Here is a 13,361-nt window from a genome sequence, read left to right as displayed (position 1 = left end):
GTCTGTCGAGCAGAAACAAGTTGCTCTGGAACGCCTCTTCGTTTCTCGAGGTGTTTGCTCCCGTTTCCACCTTCTCAGCGGACTCGCAGCACGCACACCACCACCTCAAAAGGCCCCGATGGTTCGAGGAACACAATACACTTTTCCCGTGTCAGCAGTCTGTGATGCTATAAAAATCATTTTGAATAGAGGGGAGGGCCGAGGTAGTCATTCATAATGGATAATGAACCTTCCCATTTATCTCTCTCACCGTCCCACACCCATCTCTGCCCTTCTTTTTCTCTCCCCCTCTTTTCCACCCCATAATGGATAAAATACAGTTGGGATGAACATTTGCAGTGTTATTCTTGTTTTATTGAGCAGAAATGGTGGAGTTGGGCTCGAATTGTGCTGCCTCAGCTCGCCGCAACACGGTGTGTAAATCAGAGCTTACAGCAGGAGGAGCTCATTAATGTGGATGAAGCGGGACAGATACACTACATGATGCCAGAAGAATGCGGAGACGGAGACAAAGCACAAGAACTTGTTAACCGAAGCTGTTACTAAGCATGAAAATGCAATTTGGTGAGCTGGAATGAAATAAAGTACTTTTTTTTTTTTTTTAAACTGCACTTTTCCAGTTTCAGTGTTCTGACTGCTTCCTGAAAGTGGACAAATATTATTTAAGATAAACCACAAACCAGTAAAGCGATAAAGTATACGACGTATTTACACTTTGTAAGTGTGTTGAGCACACACATTTACTGTGGTGGTTAATGTGATTAATAATTTAGTTGTGCTGAAATTGTCACCATCTTCAATATTGAATTCGGTAAAACTAATATGAATAAACAAAAATGTTCAGTTGCATGAAAATAATAAATTCCATGGAAGTAACCATTTATTAAAAACACACACGTTTTGGGGCCACTGTTGACCAAGCTGTAAAAAACACTGACATTAATAACAGCTTATGAAGGCGTTGTTGGAAAACAACATCAAATGATTTCTACCAGAAACAGCAGTGCAATATTTGCTTTTATTTGGAGCTGCGTGTCGGCCAACACGATGTCCAACACAAAGCCCTGGGGGAAATATCTGGTTTTATGCTCCATACTGTACGGCAGATTTATCAGAGGTTCTTTAGTGAAAACAACAAAAGGTCAGGAGAGCAGCAAGAGTTAAGTTGCGAGGCGTCTAAACTAAATTAAAGTTTGTGCTCTCACACCTCGGACGTTAAGAACTGAGAGGTAAAGGTCTCCTGTTTGACCAAACAGAGAGAGAGAGATGAGTGAATGTACGACGCAAATTCGTTCTCCTTTTTAAAAAATAAAAATGTAAGCTGATGTAAAAATAATACAGCCTTTTTCAAAGTCAGGTTTAACAGTCAGCTTGGTGATTTGTAGCCCAAAAAGAGTGATTCCTCAGAGGCCTGAAATCTGAGTGAGGTTTAGATAAACCTTTATTAAAAGCAGATATAGAAGTGAGAGAAGTTTTTTCTATCACAGTCACTGAAGCCGTGTGGATTTAGCAGAGCTCTTTTCCCGTCAGTACATTTCTACACTTCTGATGTGACAGATCTTTAAGAAGGGATGAGACCACTGGATATCCACTAAACTCTGCAACCTCGCATGATCAATGCTGGAGCACTGTGACACGTTGACTGATGACATCATCACTCACGCTGGTGAACTGCGGACGTCAGCTGACGTCCCTCAGCGTTCAGCATCCAGGAGGTCAGTGACACAGCTTCTCTCAGAAAAGTCCTTCTCATACAGGAGGGGCTGCGTTTCTGGTTTGTCACTGTATGAAACACGGCAGCTTCCCAACATAACAACGGATTAAACCAGCCAAGCTCTTTTATTGTGCTGCTGCTGCGCTCTAAGAAGCATCATTACAGTCAGCAGAAATAACACCGGAGCGCAGACGCACATACAGTATGTGTGTTTTTATTCCACTGACAGGCCGCTGACTGGGGAGGCTCGGTCTTTGTGTCTGTGGATGTTTTTAAAAGAAACGAATGCGACTGCAGCTAGTCTGTTTTTTTTTTTTAACCTGTTTGTTTCGTTACTTTGACAGGAATACACAGTCAGATGTGACAAACAGCTGTCTTTTCCAAAGCAAACAAAAATGAGAACTGAAATTAACATTGTCATTGTGCGTCTGGGGCAACTAGGTCGAATTTGCTCAGTCACACACGTATCATTCATTTTTTGGACAGCAGTTAACTAGTTAGAAATATGACTTGAGATTCATTAAAGTTAAAGAAATTGGAAAACGTGAGGCAGTGGGGCTGTGTAACCCCCCCCCCCCACGCACACACACACACACTGATAGTCTACATTGTGGCTTATAAAAGTGATTTATGGCAAGCCAGCATAAGAAAAAAAAAAAAAAAACAACAAGAAAAACAAAAACCCTTTTCTACTGACACTTCCCCGAGTTTGGTACGAGTCTGATCTACAGCGGGTCATTATGCTTTCAGGAATTAGCCATAGCCTCTCTCTCTCTCTCCCACTTTCTCTGCTGTTAAATATTAAAGCGGCCGGTGATTGAAATGTAGCCATTCACATGATACACAACCAAATAAGAGTGAAACATCTCTCCAGTTCTCCGCTGATTCTGTTATTAAGGTTTGCCCTGCAGATGTTTACAGACAAGAGTCAAGGTACTGGCTGAATTTCATAAGTAACATCCATCACTTTGACCTCGGAGCCCTGAAGGGTTCTTTATTACTGACAGACCGGGTTTACCTCCACCACATGGTCAGAGCCGACGCCACGCGACTCAGCCAGAAGACTTTCAGCTGAGGCAGATGATGCCAACTATATTCTCTGCATGAACACACAGTAATGTAATTCTCACTCCACTTTTGATTCACTTACATTTGCAATTTCTGCACTGTGGAACAAGTGAAGAAATTTGAAGTTTTATTTTATCCCCCCCGCCGCCGCTGCCTATTTTCAGCACAAATGTAATGACTATGATGATGAGGCACCGCAAACTGAAACACATCAGCATGCATGTCATACAAAATGTACTAAAACATTGGAAATAGGGAGACTGTGGACAGAAGCTTGGTTAAAAAAAAATAAAATAAATAAACTTCAAATTCAAGAATGTCATAAAGCAGCGCTGACATTTTCTAAATCCTTGATGCAAAAATGCCACCAGATCTATCTGTGGAAAAAAGGGCACTTGATGAATGGATGATGGAACAGACTGACAGACGCAGGCTGTTCGTAATCCCTCCTCCAAATATGTTGCAGACAGAGAACAGAAGTAGGAAAAGTCCTTTGTCAGCTCGTTTCTCCATCAGCCTAAACAAAGAAGTCCTGATACCGATTCCCGCTGCAGCAATCCTCAAATCAAATCTTTTGTCTTTGGACGGCGAATGTGCACGTCCATCTGTAGCAACGTAAAACCCCCGAATCATTGTCAAACACTTGCTTAGTCTGATGCTTTTGAATTGGCATGAGTACCAGCAGCTGTACGGCAGGATATGATGCCATGAGTAAAGACAAAAGCTTTCTGGAGGGGATTGAGAGAGGATTCTGTTCGACGGCTGTGGTTGCTCACAAACAATCACTTAATCAAGCTGAAGTAATTTCCTGCCTTGTGCTTCTTCTTCTTTTTTTTTTTTTTTTATGCCCTCTCCTTTTCCTGCCGTGTTTGTCACCAGTAAAAAGAAAGCACCAGTACGAGGCTCCTGCATTTAAAACGCCCCGAACTGGAGCCATTTCTGTTGGCTGTTGATCAGGACTGGCGAACGCAGTGATAACAGGGGAAAGACAAGGAAGCAAGCTCGTTTAAAATCACTGCAGTCAGAAAGAAATGCACCTGCAGCGTCTGTAGAATGAATAAATAAATAAATAAATAAATAAATCTGCCGTTAGGCAGGTAAACTTCTCATCTGGGTACGTTTCAGCAGCAGCTTGCTTTGAATGGTTGCGCTCTCATTGTCCTGCATCACTTTGCTGCATTCTCAGTTAGACAGAAAATCCAGCCCAATCATGTGACATCTGCTGCGGATGCAGCCGGGCCCAACTGTGACATGTGGCTCTTTTCCGCTCAGCTGGCTTTGCATGCAAAGATCTATTTCTGCCAGAGTCACAGAAAATTGATTAACGGTGCATTTTGTTTCTTTCTTGTACACGGACAAACACAAATTTTCTGTGTTTATGGTGAGCTGCCAGTTTCCAGCTTTCATACCTGTTCTGGTTAACACATCTCTGTGAAATGGAGACTGACACCCAAAGCGTTTCGCTATAGAGGCCACGTCGCCCACACACTCACTCATACAGCACTTTTATAGCCCTACATTTACATATTGATGACACATGAAAAAAAAAAAAAAACAAAAAAAACCCAACAGTCTTCCAGTTAATGGACAACTCACTTTAGCTCCTGAGCTGGATTCACGCTCATGAGACTGTCAGACAACAAAGACGGCTGACGATCAGCTGAATGAAGCAAAGAAGGGCGTCAAACCAGAAAGTATCTTTTACCAACAAGCTTGTATGTTAGAACATTTTGTTGATAAAGACCGGAAATGTAGATTTAAATTTGATATCAAATCAAATCTAAGGTGAAATATATGCTGAGGGAAGTGCAGGCGGCTCATGCTTTGTCTCTATTCATTTGAAGAAATGGTAGCATATGGTATCGATCAGTGCACCTTTAATGCACTCGTGCGACGCTCCTCGACCTGCAACGTTGAACATGTCCACTTTAGAGCTGCAGGCCTTTGATATGATTTATGTCTGCGGTCTAATGAGTTGGTTCCTGGTGTAGTCAGAGGACGCTATTGAAATGTGCCACGTACAGCAATGCCTTGCTGGCTGCATCCATATGAATGCATGAAATGACAAAGCTTTATTTCTGCGCTCAAAACTTCCCTCCGAAACTTTTTCTTCACTGAGCGATAAGATGACAATGTGCTTAGCAAGCATTATGCAGAATCCACCGCTCGGTGTCAGGTGTCAGTCACTTTGCAGACAAAGCTCAAACACCGGCAAGTCTGTGATAATCTCCATCCATTTACCCACCGTCTCTCTCACACACACACACACACACACACACACACACACACAGAAAAGCCACACACAGCAGCAGACCATCCGTCTTAAAATAAAATAAGAACGACAACAACATGAGAACGGTACAGAAAGGGGGAAACACTCATTCAGAACCTCTGGTCTCTGAACTCCCCTGCTGCTGAGGCAGTGATTCATTCACATAAGGGATGTCTGCTCACCAGTGTCGAAGATTTGACTTTAAAACTCGAAGGCTCTGGCAGGTCTGTGCATGAGCGCATTATTGAGTGTTCACAGAAATGAGACGAGGAGTCCCCGTTTGTCCTTCATACCGCATTCTCATGGAAAGTGGTCCTTTCATTTTACAAGTGTGTCAGGTGGATTTAGAAACACAACACATGCAGCAAAAAGGATGAGCCGGCATCAGGCAATTTAGAGCTCAGCACTTACTGCAACCGATAAATGTGATCCGAAAGGATACTTTAAAATACACCAGCATCTGAGTATACAACTGCTGTGACACATCAGGAATGATTTCAGGTCAGTTTTTTTACATTCAGAATGAGATTAGCCACTAAAACCAATACTCTGAAAAACATCAAGCAACAGTCATATGCATGTTAAATAATTATTTTCAACTCTTAACTGGCTAAAAATCAAAAGTCCCATAATGTCCCATTGACTTCAACATGAAAGTATCTCCACTGTACCATTTTAACACAAAGGGATTTTGTTTCATGAAAACAGGTTAACTGTCATCCGCACTGCATTTGTGTGAAATCCAAGTTGCGTTGTGTACTGCCATGTTTATGCAAGCGAAAATTCTGCTAAAGAAGTACAAATAAATACAAATGAGTAATAATTAAAAGGACAGACGAATCCATCGTCTGGGATTTAAGACTGTACCACATTCCATGATGTTTCAGCTAGTAGACGTCACCGTGGTTCAAATCACTGGACAGACAATATTGCATTTCTTAGAGTTGTAGTATAAAAGCAACTGAAGATCAGTTTAATAAAATGTAAATTAAAGTAATGTACAATTTGCTGCCAGATCACGAACAAAGTAGGGAGTTATTTCTGTAATTAGTGAGCAAATCTGGCGCTGGATGCTGGTGGGGATGTGTTAGTTGGCCACTCAGAATATTCAGTGATTTTAAAATTTGTCATTAGAAAGAAAAAAGGATAAAGGAGGGAAACGTCTGAAGTGACAAGCCTTTGTAAGAGAAGTGATGAATGTAGGGGTGCCAATCTGGTTTGTGTCTACATTTAGCCGAGCCACTCAATTTCATCAACAAAGACAGCAGCAGTATCAAAGCAAACACATCCAACCATCTGCTGCAACCACAACAAAACCAACAACAACAACAACATCATCATCACCTGTAGGCAATGCTTGGCTGTCAGCGTCAAACAGGTGTCCTTTAATCAAGGTGAAGGACTGCCAATTAATGGCCTTGTGAGAGCGTAATGGCTGACAGCGAGGGAGGCAACAGCTGGTGTCAAACCGAGACAAGGCTAAACCCCCGATAGCGTCGCCCTCGAGCCCCGTTCATTACAGAAAGTGAACAAACAGCATCAATCAGTTGATTTATGAGAAATCTTGTGTGGAAAGGTGTTGTTTCAACCTGATGGATAGTTAAGTGGGAAAAAAGGCAAAGTTCATACAGCCAGAGGCAACAATGTGGTCAGTGCAGGTCCATGATAAAGTGTTGGTCCAAAACCCGATAAGACCTGGAGGTCCCAAATTAAATCATAAGATTAATCATGAAATTCTGAGTAAATTTCACTGACAGTAAACACCAAAATTGTTTGCAACGAGGAGCTTCTGAGTGTGCAGAGTAATAATTACCGTACAGGTCAATCCATTTTATGTCCCTCATAATTTGTTCACCGGTGTATTTGTGCATGAATAGTTTCAAACCCAGTCAGTGTTTCACTCAAACAGGAGATCAGTTTACAGATTCCTTTTCTGAGTAACTTTTACAAGCATCGGCCCCCCAGAATCCCCCGACTCACCCACCGCTGCTGCAACGTTTGTCTGATCGAAAGGCTCAGCCTAACTCTGCAACCAGGGATTGTTAAAAATCCTAAACTTAGTTTCTCCAATAGCATGCAGTAATTAACAACGAAACAGAGGTTGTTGTTTTATAAATGACAACTTTAAACATCAGCTTGCAAACTTTGCAACAATCATACAAATGACTCCTAAAGTTTAAAAAAAAAAAAAAAGCTACTGTTCTACTGTTCTTCAGATACCCTCAATGTTTAGTTTTGAAGTTTCTTCTTTACACAACCAACTTTTCGTTTCTCTAAAGAAGCAATTTTTCCCTCCATTCATCATGTAACGATCCCAGCCAGGCTGAAGAAATTTCTGCCATTCCTGTAACAATGCTTTATGAAACCTTTCACTGAACTGCAACAAACATGACCTTGAATCCCATAAACCAATTATGTGCTGTTAGCAGCAAAATCTTTACATGCACTCTTGCAGGAAACGTATATTATAAACTCATGACCGGGCAGACAGAAACGCAACTTGGCATTCAATTTTTAAGCGAGACGTTTAGCAACGACTGCAGTGCTAAATGTGTGTGTTCTTTTTGGAGAAAACGTTCAGTGAATGCGTGTCCACACAGATCTCGCTGCGAGTCTACTGGCCTGCTGACGAGACGGCATCGTGAACTTTTATGGTTTTAAGTCACGTCAGTTCTCACCGGATGGACTCGCCTCACTTTGCTCCACAGAAAAATGCACCGCCCCACCTGTTGAGCAGCTTCCTCTCCCCTCAGACCGTGTTCAGCCATTCATTGTATCACTTCACACAGCCCAAAGATCAAAAGTCCATCTGATAGTCTGAGACAACAAAAGCACTCCCAATGTGGGTCATTTGTGTTACTGGCAAAAAGGATTTTCTTTTTTTGTCATTGTCTCTCTGTCCGTCTTTCTTCTGGGCTCAGAAACGATGCCACACTTTAAAGAACAGAAGAAACGGAGAAAAGTGAGGTGATGATTTTGACTGTCTAATATTTTGTTATGATCCAACATAAGAAATAGAACACATCATCACCTCAGGCAGAGCAGTGATGATGAACTTACAGCTGATTTTCATTTTCACTCATATGTCACAGTAAGTGTCGCAGTCTGTTGTCCAGATGATTGCTGACATCAAATCACAGATTTACAGCCCATGTTTCCATTTGAATCCAGAGGTTTGCCTCTTTCCTTATTTCATGACAACACCAAGCATCTCAAATATTGCAAAGGTGGTGTTTCATTCAGACGTTCTCCCTACTCACCTCCATGTATGTGCATTTTTCCAAACATTTACAGAGTATAATAGATTTCAGAAGATCTGATGAGATGACTAACAAGGCACAAAACATCCCTGTTTCAGACCGCAAAGATGGGAGAGGATGAAGAGATGAAGAGTGAAGAGGAGGCTCCAAAAGAGAAGTAAATGAAAAAGAAAAGTGGAAAATAAAGTTAAAAAAGGATCAAAAGCAGCAGAAAAAAAAAAAAAAAAAACCAACACATTTTCATTGGCTCCGATTCATTCAGTCAGCTTTTTGTTATGAAGTAACGTCTCACCACAGCCACTGAATGAAACAGCTTCGCTGTATCCAAAGTTATATTCACACAGTCAGTCCTGAAGAAACTGACAGAGGATCATTCATTCAGGTGTGATTGCATGAAAACTAAATTAATTGTGCAGCAGCTGCTTTAACAATATTCAAACTCATGAATATACACATTGTTATCCCGTTGAAGTAATGATGATGTTACATACTTCCAAAATCAGCTAGTACACGAGTTTCTTTATACTAAAACGTAATCTTCATCTCTCATAATCATCCAAATCAAACAAATCAAACAGACCATTTTACTAACAAAAACACCTCTGAGGCACCCGGATGCAGGACAACACATCTGACTTTTTTCAGCTAACAATCGTGACATTCTTGTGTGGCGGCGATGGAAAGTTTTGCCGATCAGCCAGCCAGACAGTTAGTTTTGTTTGTCAGTGGCCAAAGAGAAATCAACACAAACGATCACAGCTCCAGAAAGTCGCTCAACACATCTACAATTCTGCGAAGTGAGATTGGCTGTAGTTGGAAACAAACTAATAAAATTTGCCTTTGGATGGATTTTGTGTAGACGCCGTGATCTTACTGACGCTGACGCTCCGGATTTCTTTCTCGGGCCTGTTTAAAGCTCACAGCTTAAAGTTGCATTTTCAAGTGAGGACAACAAAGAATTCACCTGCTGAGGAAACTAAAAGTTTTGGTGTCAGTGAGATCATTTTATGTAACTTTTATCAAGAGCCTCTTAATATTTCCACTCATGTGCCGGTCCGGAGGCTTTTGTGTGACAGACAGAAAGCGTCTGACATTGTTAAGGTCTGCTCTGAGATCACAGGAGTCCCACCGTCTGACCCATGCTCTCTGTGGAAGAAGCGAGCGCACCAGAAAGCAAAGGGAATAACTGGCCAACCTGATCGTGTGCTTCTTGGAGAATTTTCTGTTATACCTTCAGGTCGGCAGGATTATGTGCCAGTCGGAAAAACCAATTGCTGCTCCGATTCATTTATTCCTTCTGCTATCAGGCTTCTAAATGCTGGCAGCAGCCACCCTGAAGGCACGTAGCACAAACCTGGCCTCTGCACTGCTGTCCTTCTTTCTTTTTCCTCCCCCTGTTGATCTGCGCACCCACACTGTTGTTGTTGTTGATGATGATGTGAGCGTAGATGTCTGTTGTCGTGTATTTTAAAAATGGGAAGGCTGTAAAAATAGTAATGTAACGGCTGCTGAACGGTGGATGTACACAGATGGATCGACTAAAACACTGCCGTCCACACGGCAGAAGCTTCAAATGAACAAGCAGCTAGAACAGATGAGTTGGAGGTAAAACATGACGGCCAGAACTGCGCCAAGCTGATCGTCTTCTCCGCCAAATGCCGCCTTATTTATTCCCTCCTGCGTTGTGGAGATACAGAAATCAAACCGGTTTATGGTTTCACGAGCTTCAGGTGCCTTTGGCACCTTTTTTCTTTTTTTCCTCTCCCACTTTTAACATTTATGAGCGAGTGAGTCAATTATGCTGTCATTTGCTCATGGACATCCTTAATTGGCGAGCGCGAGGTTTGGATGGCCGTGCATGAAGCACTCCATTAACCAAACAGGGAACATGAGCATGTTGTCAATATAAACAGCTCTGCATGCGGTTACTTAAATTCAGCTCCTTGTCAACAACCCCCCGCCCGCTGTAGTCTCTCCCAATTTATGACTTGTTAAATTTGATTGACAGAACGGGATATTGGTCACGAGTGTCAGGACAGCCAGGGTCTGGAAATGGAACAGAGATGTCCCTGCATGGGGACAGCATGAAAGTAATATCCATGTACGTGCTTTCACATTATTACATCTTCAGTTTGTCATGAATGATTTATTAAGCTTCGGGAGGTACGCAAAGTATTCTTCAAACTTTAAAATAATTTCGTCTAAGTGCAGCAGGCTGACGGTGTTATAATAAATGTTTAGACCCTGTAATCTGTTGGCAGACGCCCTGTTGCATGGCCATCAGATGATTTCCACTGGGCCTGAGAAGAAACGGCAGGCAGCGAAAGAAAACTGACTGTGTGGGACTGTGGGACTGTGTGCATCTGGTGTTTTCAGCGGAACAGACTCGTATTTCTGTCAGTCAGCTCTGAGTCATCTGCATTCGTTTTCTTTCAATCTTATTTCTGAAACCTATTGAAGTTTGTGCAGCCCTTTGAGATATTAATAAACCCAGATCACAATTGCAAACTCGGCTTTGAGAATGTGAGCCAATTACATCACGCGCACATTAGCAGTATCCTCTAACCTCCGCAGATTTCGTCGGGGGATGGTTGGCTTTAACGACTTTAAGTGCAGTATCCACTCCAAAGTGTTGGGCCCTGGTGAGGTTTACAGTCCTTTGTGTTTTCATGTTCTCACTGTGCACTGGGTTCCTCCCACACCCCAAAAACACGCAGGTTCAGGTTAATTGGTGGCTCTAAATTGCCCCCCAGCACAAATGGCTGTTTGTCTCCATGACAGCCCTGCAGCAGACCAGACTGGGGCTCAGGATTATTGAAGCCGTGTATAGTTGTGCTTTCCACAGACCTCTGCGCAGCATTTGACCCCGATCATAACGGTATTCGATTGGAAAGACAGTGTTTGAATGGACTATGCAACCATTCCCTGTAAAGTCGCCTTTGTGCTTCTCCCTCCTCCTTCAAACCTTTTCTTTTTGTATCAGTGCCCTGCACTTCATCACAGATTATTCTTTCCCACCTGCCTTTGCATCAAAATACCACAAGCTGGTACGGTACTCTTATTATTTTTAAGGAAATAACGATACCCAATCTGACATGTGTGAATAAAACTTTTTTTTTCTTTTTTTAAAGTAAACATACCTGATGAAAATATTGCAGAGTGCATCTCACAGTTTATTTTGGTGCCAAACCTGCTCTGAGAGTGATGAAAACCAAACCAAACCAAAACACAGAAGGTAAAAGATAGCTGATTCTGTCAGGCTGCGCTGTAACAATCAGTCCCTGTGTAGCTTCATCAGTACAAACATCTTCCACGTCCCTCAGTCAGTTCAAAAATACTGATTAAAGCAGCTTTAGATTCTTCTTCTGTGCTGGTTTAAGGTCTGTATGTCTTCCAGCAAAGCTATTCTCGGACCATGGAATGATATAATTACTGCACAAGCACGCACACACACGCAAGCACTTACATAATTTTATGAGGCACAACTACACACATACACACACCCACAGCTGTAATTATGAGTGCACCTGTTAAATGTTTTCTCATCAGCTATTCTTTGCCAGCGTGACGGAGCCGTGAACGGTGAACTCGTGTGAGTTTTAACAGCTTTCGGTCCCTGAAAAGAAACGACACTGCCTCGTGTTTGCGGCTCAACTTGGCGGCCAAAAAGTTTCAAGTGACATATCAACGAACTTAATACAAGAGAACCAAGAAACTCTCCCAGGTTCCAGTTTTCTTTTTACTTAAGTCAGGTTTTACCAATTTGGGTTCAGCGTTTCATACACTGGATCTCATTAAATGCTTTCATTCATATAGATCTCATTTTTCTGTAGTGGCTCAGAGCCCTCGGGTTTAATGGTTAACACAACGAGTCTGTTTCCGATATTACAGTAAGGAAGGTCATTAAAATACTGTACTCAAGTTCAAATAGCAAGCAGCCCCCTGCACTTCTTTAGAAGCTACAAAAAAAAAAACAAAAAAACCAAACAGCAGCAGGGTTGTGTGTTTTCTGACAGGCAGCTCGGGGAATGTCCCAAAGCTGCCCACAAATCTTAAAACAAATAAGCAAAATAAATGCAAGGAGGAGTCAGTGAAGGGAATTAAAAAAAAAAAAAACTTTTTCCACATTCAACTCACAAAAACCACAGCGACAGGCAGTGCTACACAACCTCCATATACACCCTCACAATCGGGATGATTAGCCCCAGCTAAGGGCAAATTACTGGTGGCAACGACAGCATTTACATTTTATCTCTGCAGTGTATTTTTAGGCACGATCACTGAAAAGAACCAACATGGCTGATCAGCGGAAGTTGTTTACATTACCTCCACAATGTCAGTGTCGTATTTGTTTTCTTTCTGGCCATCTTCATGCCTAAAAGTCACTAAATATGACAGAGGACTTACCTGTGGGCAGGTACTGGCTCAGGTCCGTCTGCTCCAGATTTCCACTTCTCCTCCTCACCGTCCTGCTTTCACACACTTCCCCTTCACCCTTCGGTGAAAGTTCACTTTAAGTCCACTTGGGTTTTGTTTTCTTTTTAAACTCCTTTCCTTTACATCCTCCTCCGGGTCTCTTTGTTTGTGTTTCCCTCCTCCACCTATCAGTTCCCAGGTGTGCCACACTTACAATTTCCCTTCCCCCTCCTTATCAGTGAGGTCATTTCCTGTTTCCTGCTACACCATGATGTCACTGGTGACACCAAACAGGGGAAACAATGTCTCCATCATCTCCTTACTGTCTCGAGCACTTGCTAAAAATAAAACACATAAAACATAATCTAACAATAATTGTGTATGAAGCTCTTTTGCGATCAACATAACAAGAAACATTTTGATTTCTCTCTGTGAGAACAGAAGAACTTTAGATATATTAACGGCAGTTAAAGTGCCCGTAAGCCTTGTCAGTGGCATTAATACTGGCACACTTAGATGGAACATACGAGATACAATACTATGGGAATCTTTAAATTTCAGGTTTTGCATGTGAGAGCTGGATTTATTCCTTCGATCTCCTTCGTCAGGTCTTTCAGATTAAAAATGAATT

General features: G+C 42.1%; 1 long non-coding RNA gene across 1 annotated transcript in view; it reads right to left on the bottom strand.

Moving 5' to 3' along the window:
• The window catches only part of LOC115056140 (uncharacterized), a 42,196-nt gene extending 29,264 nt beyond the window's left edge, over positions 1–12,932 (bottom strand). Inside the window, exon 1 of the long non-coding RNA XR_003841770.1 lies at positions 12,722–12,932. This is a non-coding gene — a long non-coding RNA (uncharacterized LOC115056140). The remainder of the gene's footprint in view (positions 1–12,721) is intronic.
• Positions 12,933–13,361: the final 429 nt, after the last annotated feature.

This window comes from Echeneis naucrates, chromosome 16, assembly GCF_900963305.1.
Source record: "Echeneis naucrates chromosome 16, fEcheNa1.1, whole genome shotgun sequence".
Taxonomy (NCBI): Eukaryota; Metazoa; Chordata; class Actinopteri; order Carangiformes; family Echeneidae; genus Echeneis; species Echeneis naucrates.
The sequence above is the reverse complement of the archived record's forward strand: the minus strand, read 5'-3'. Positions and strand labels throughout refer to the sequence as shown.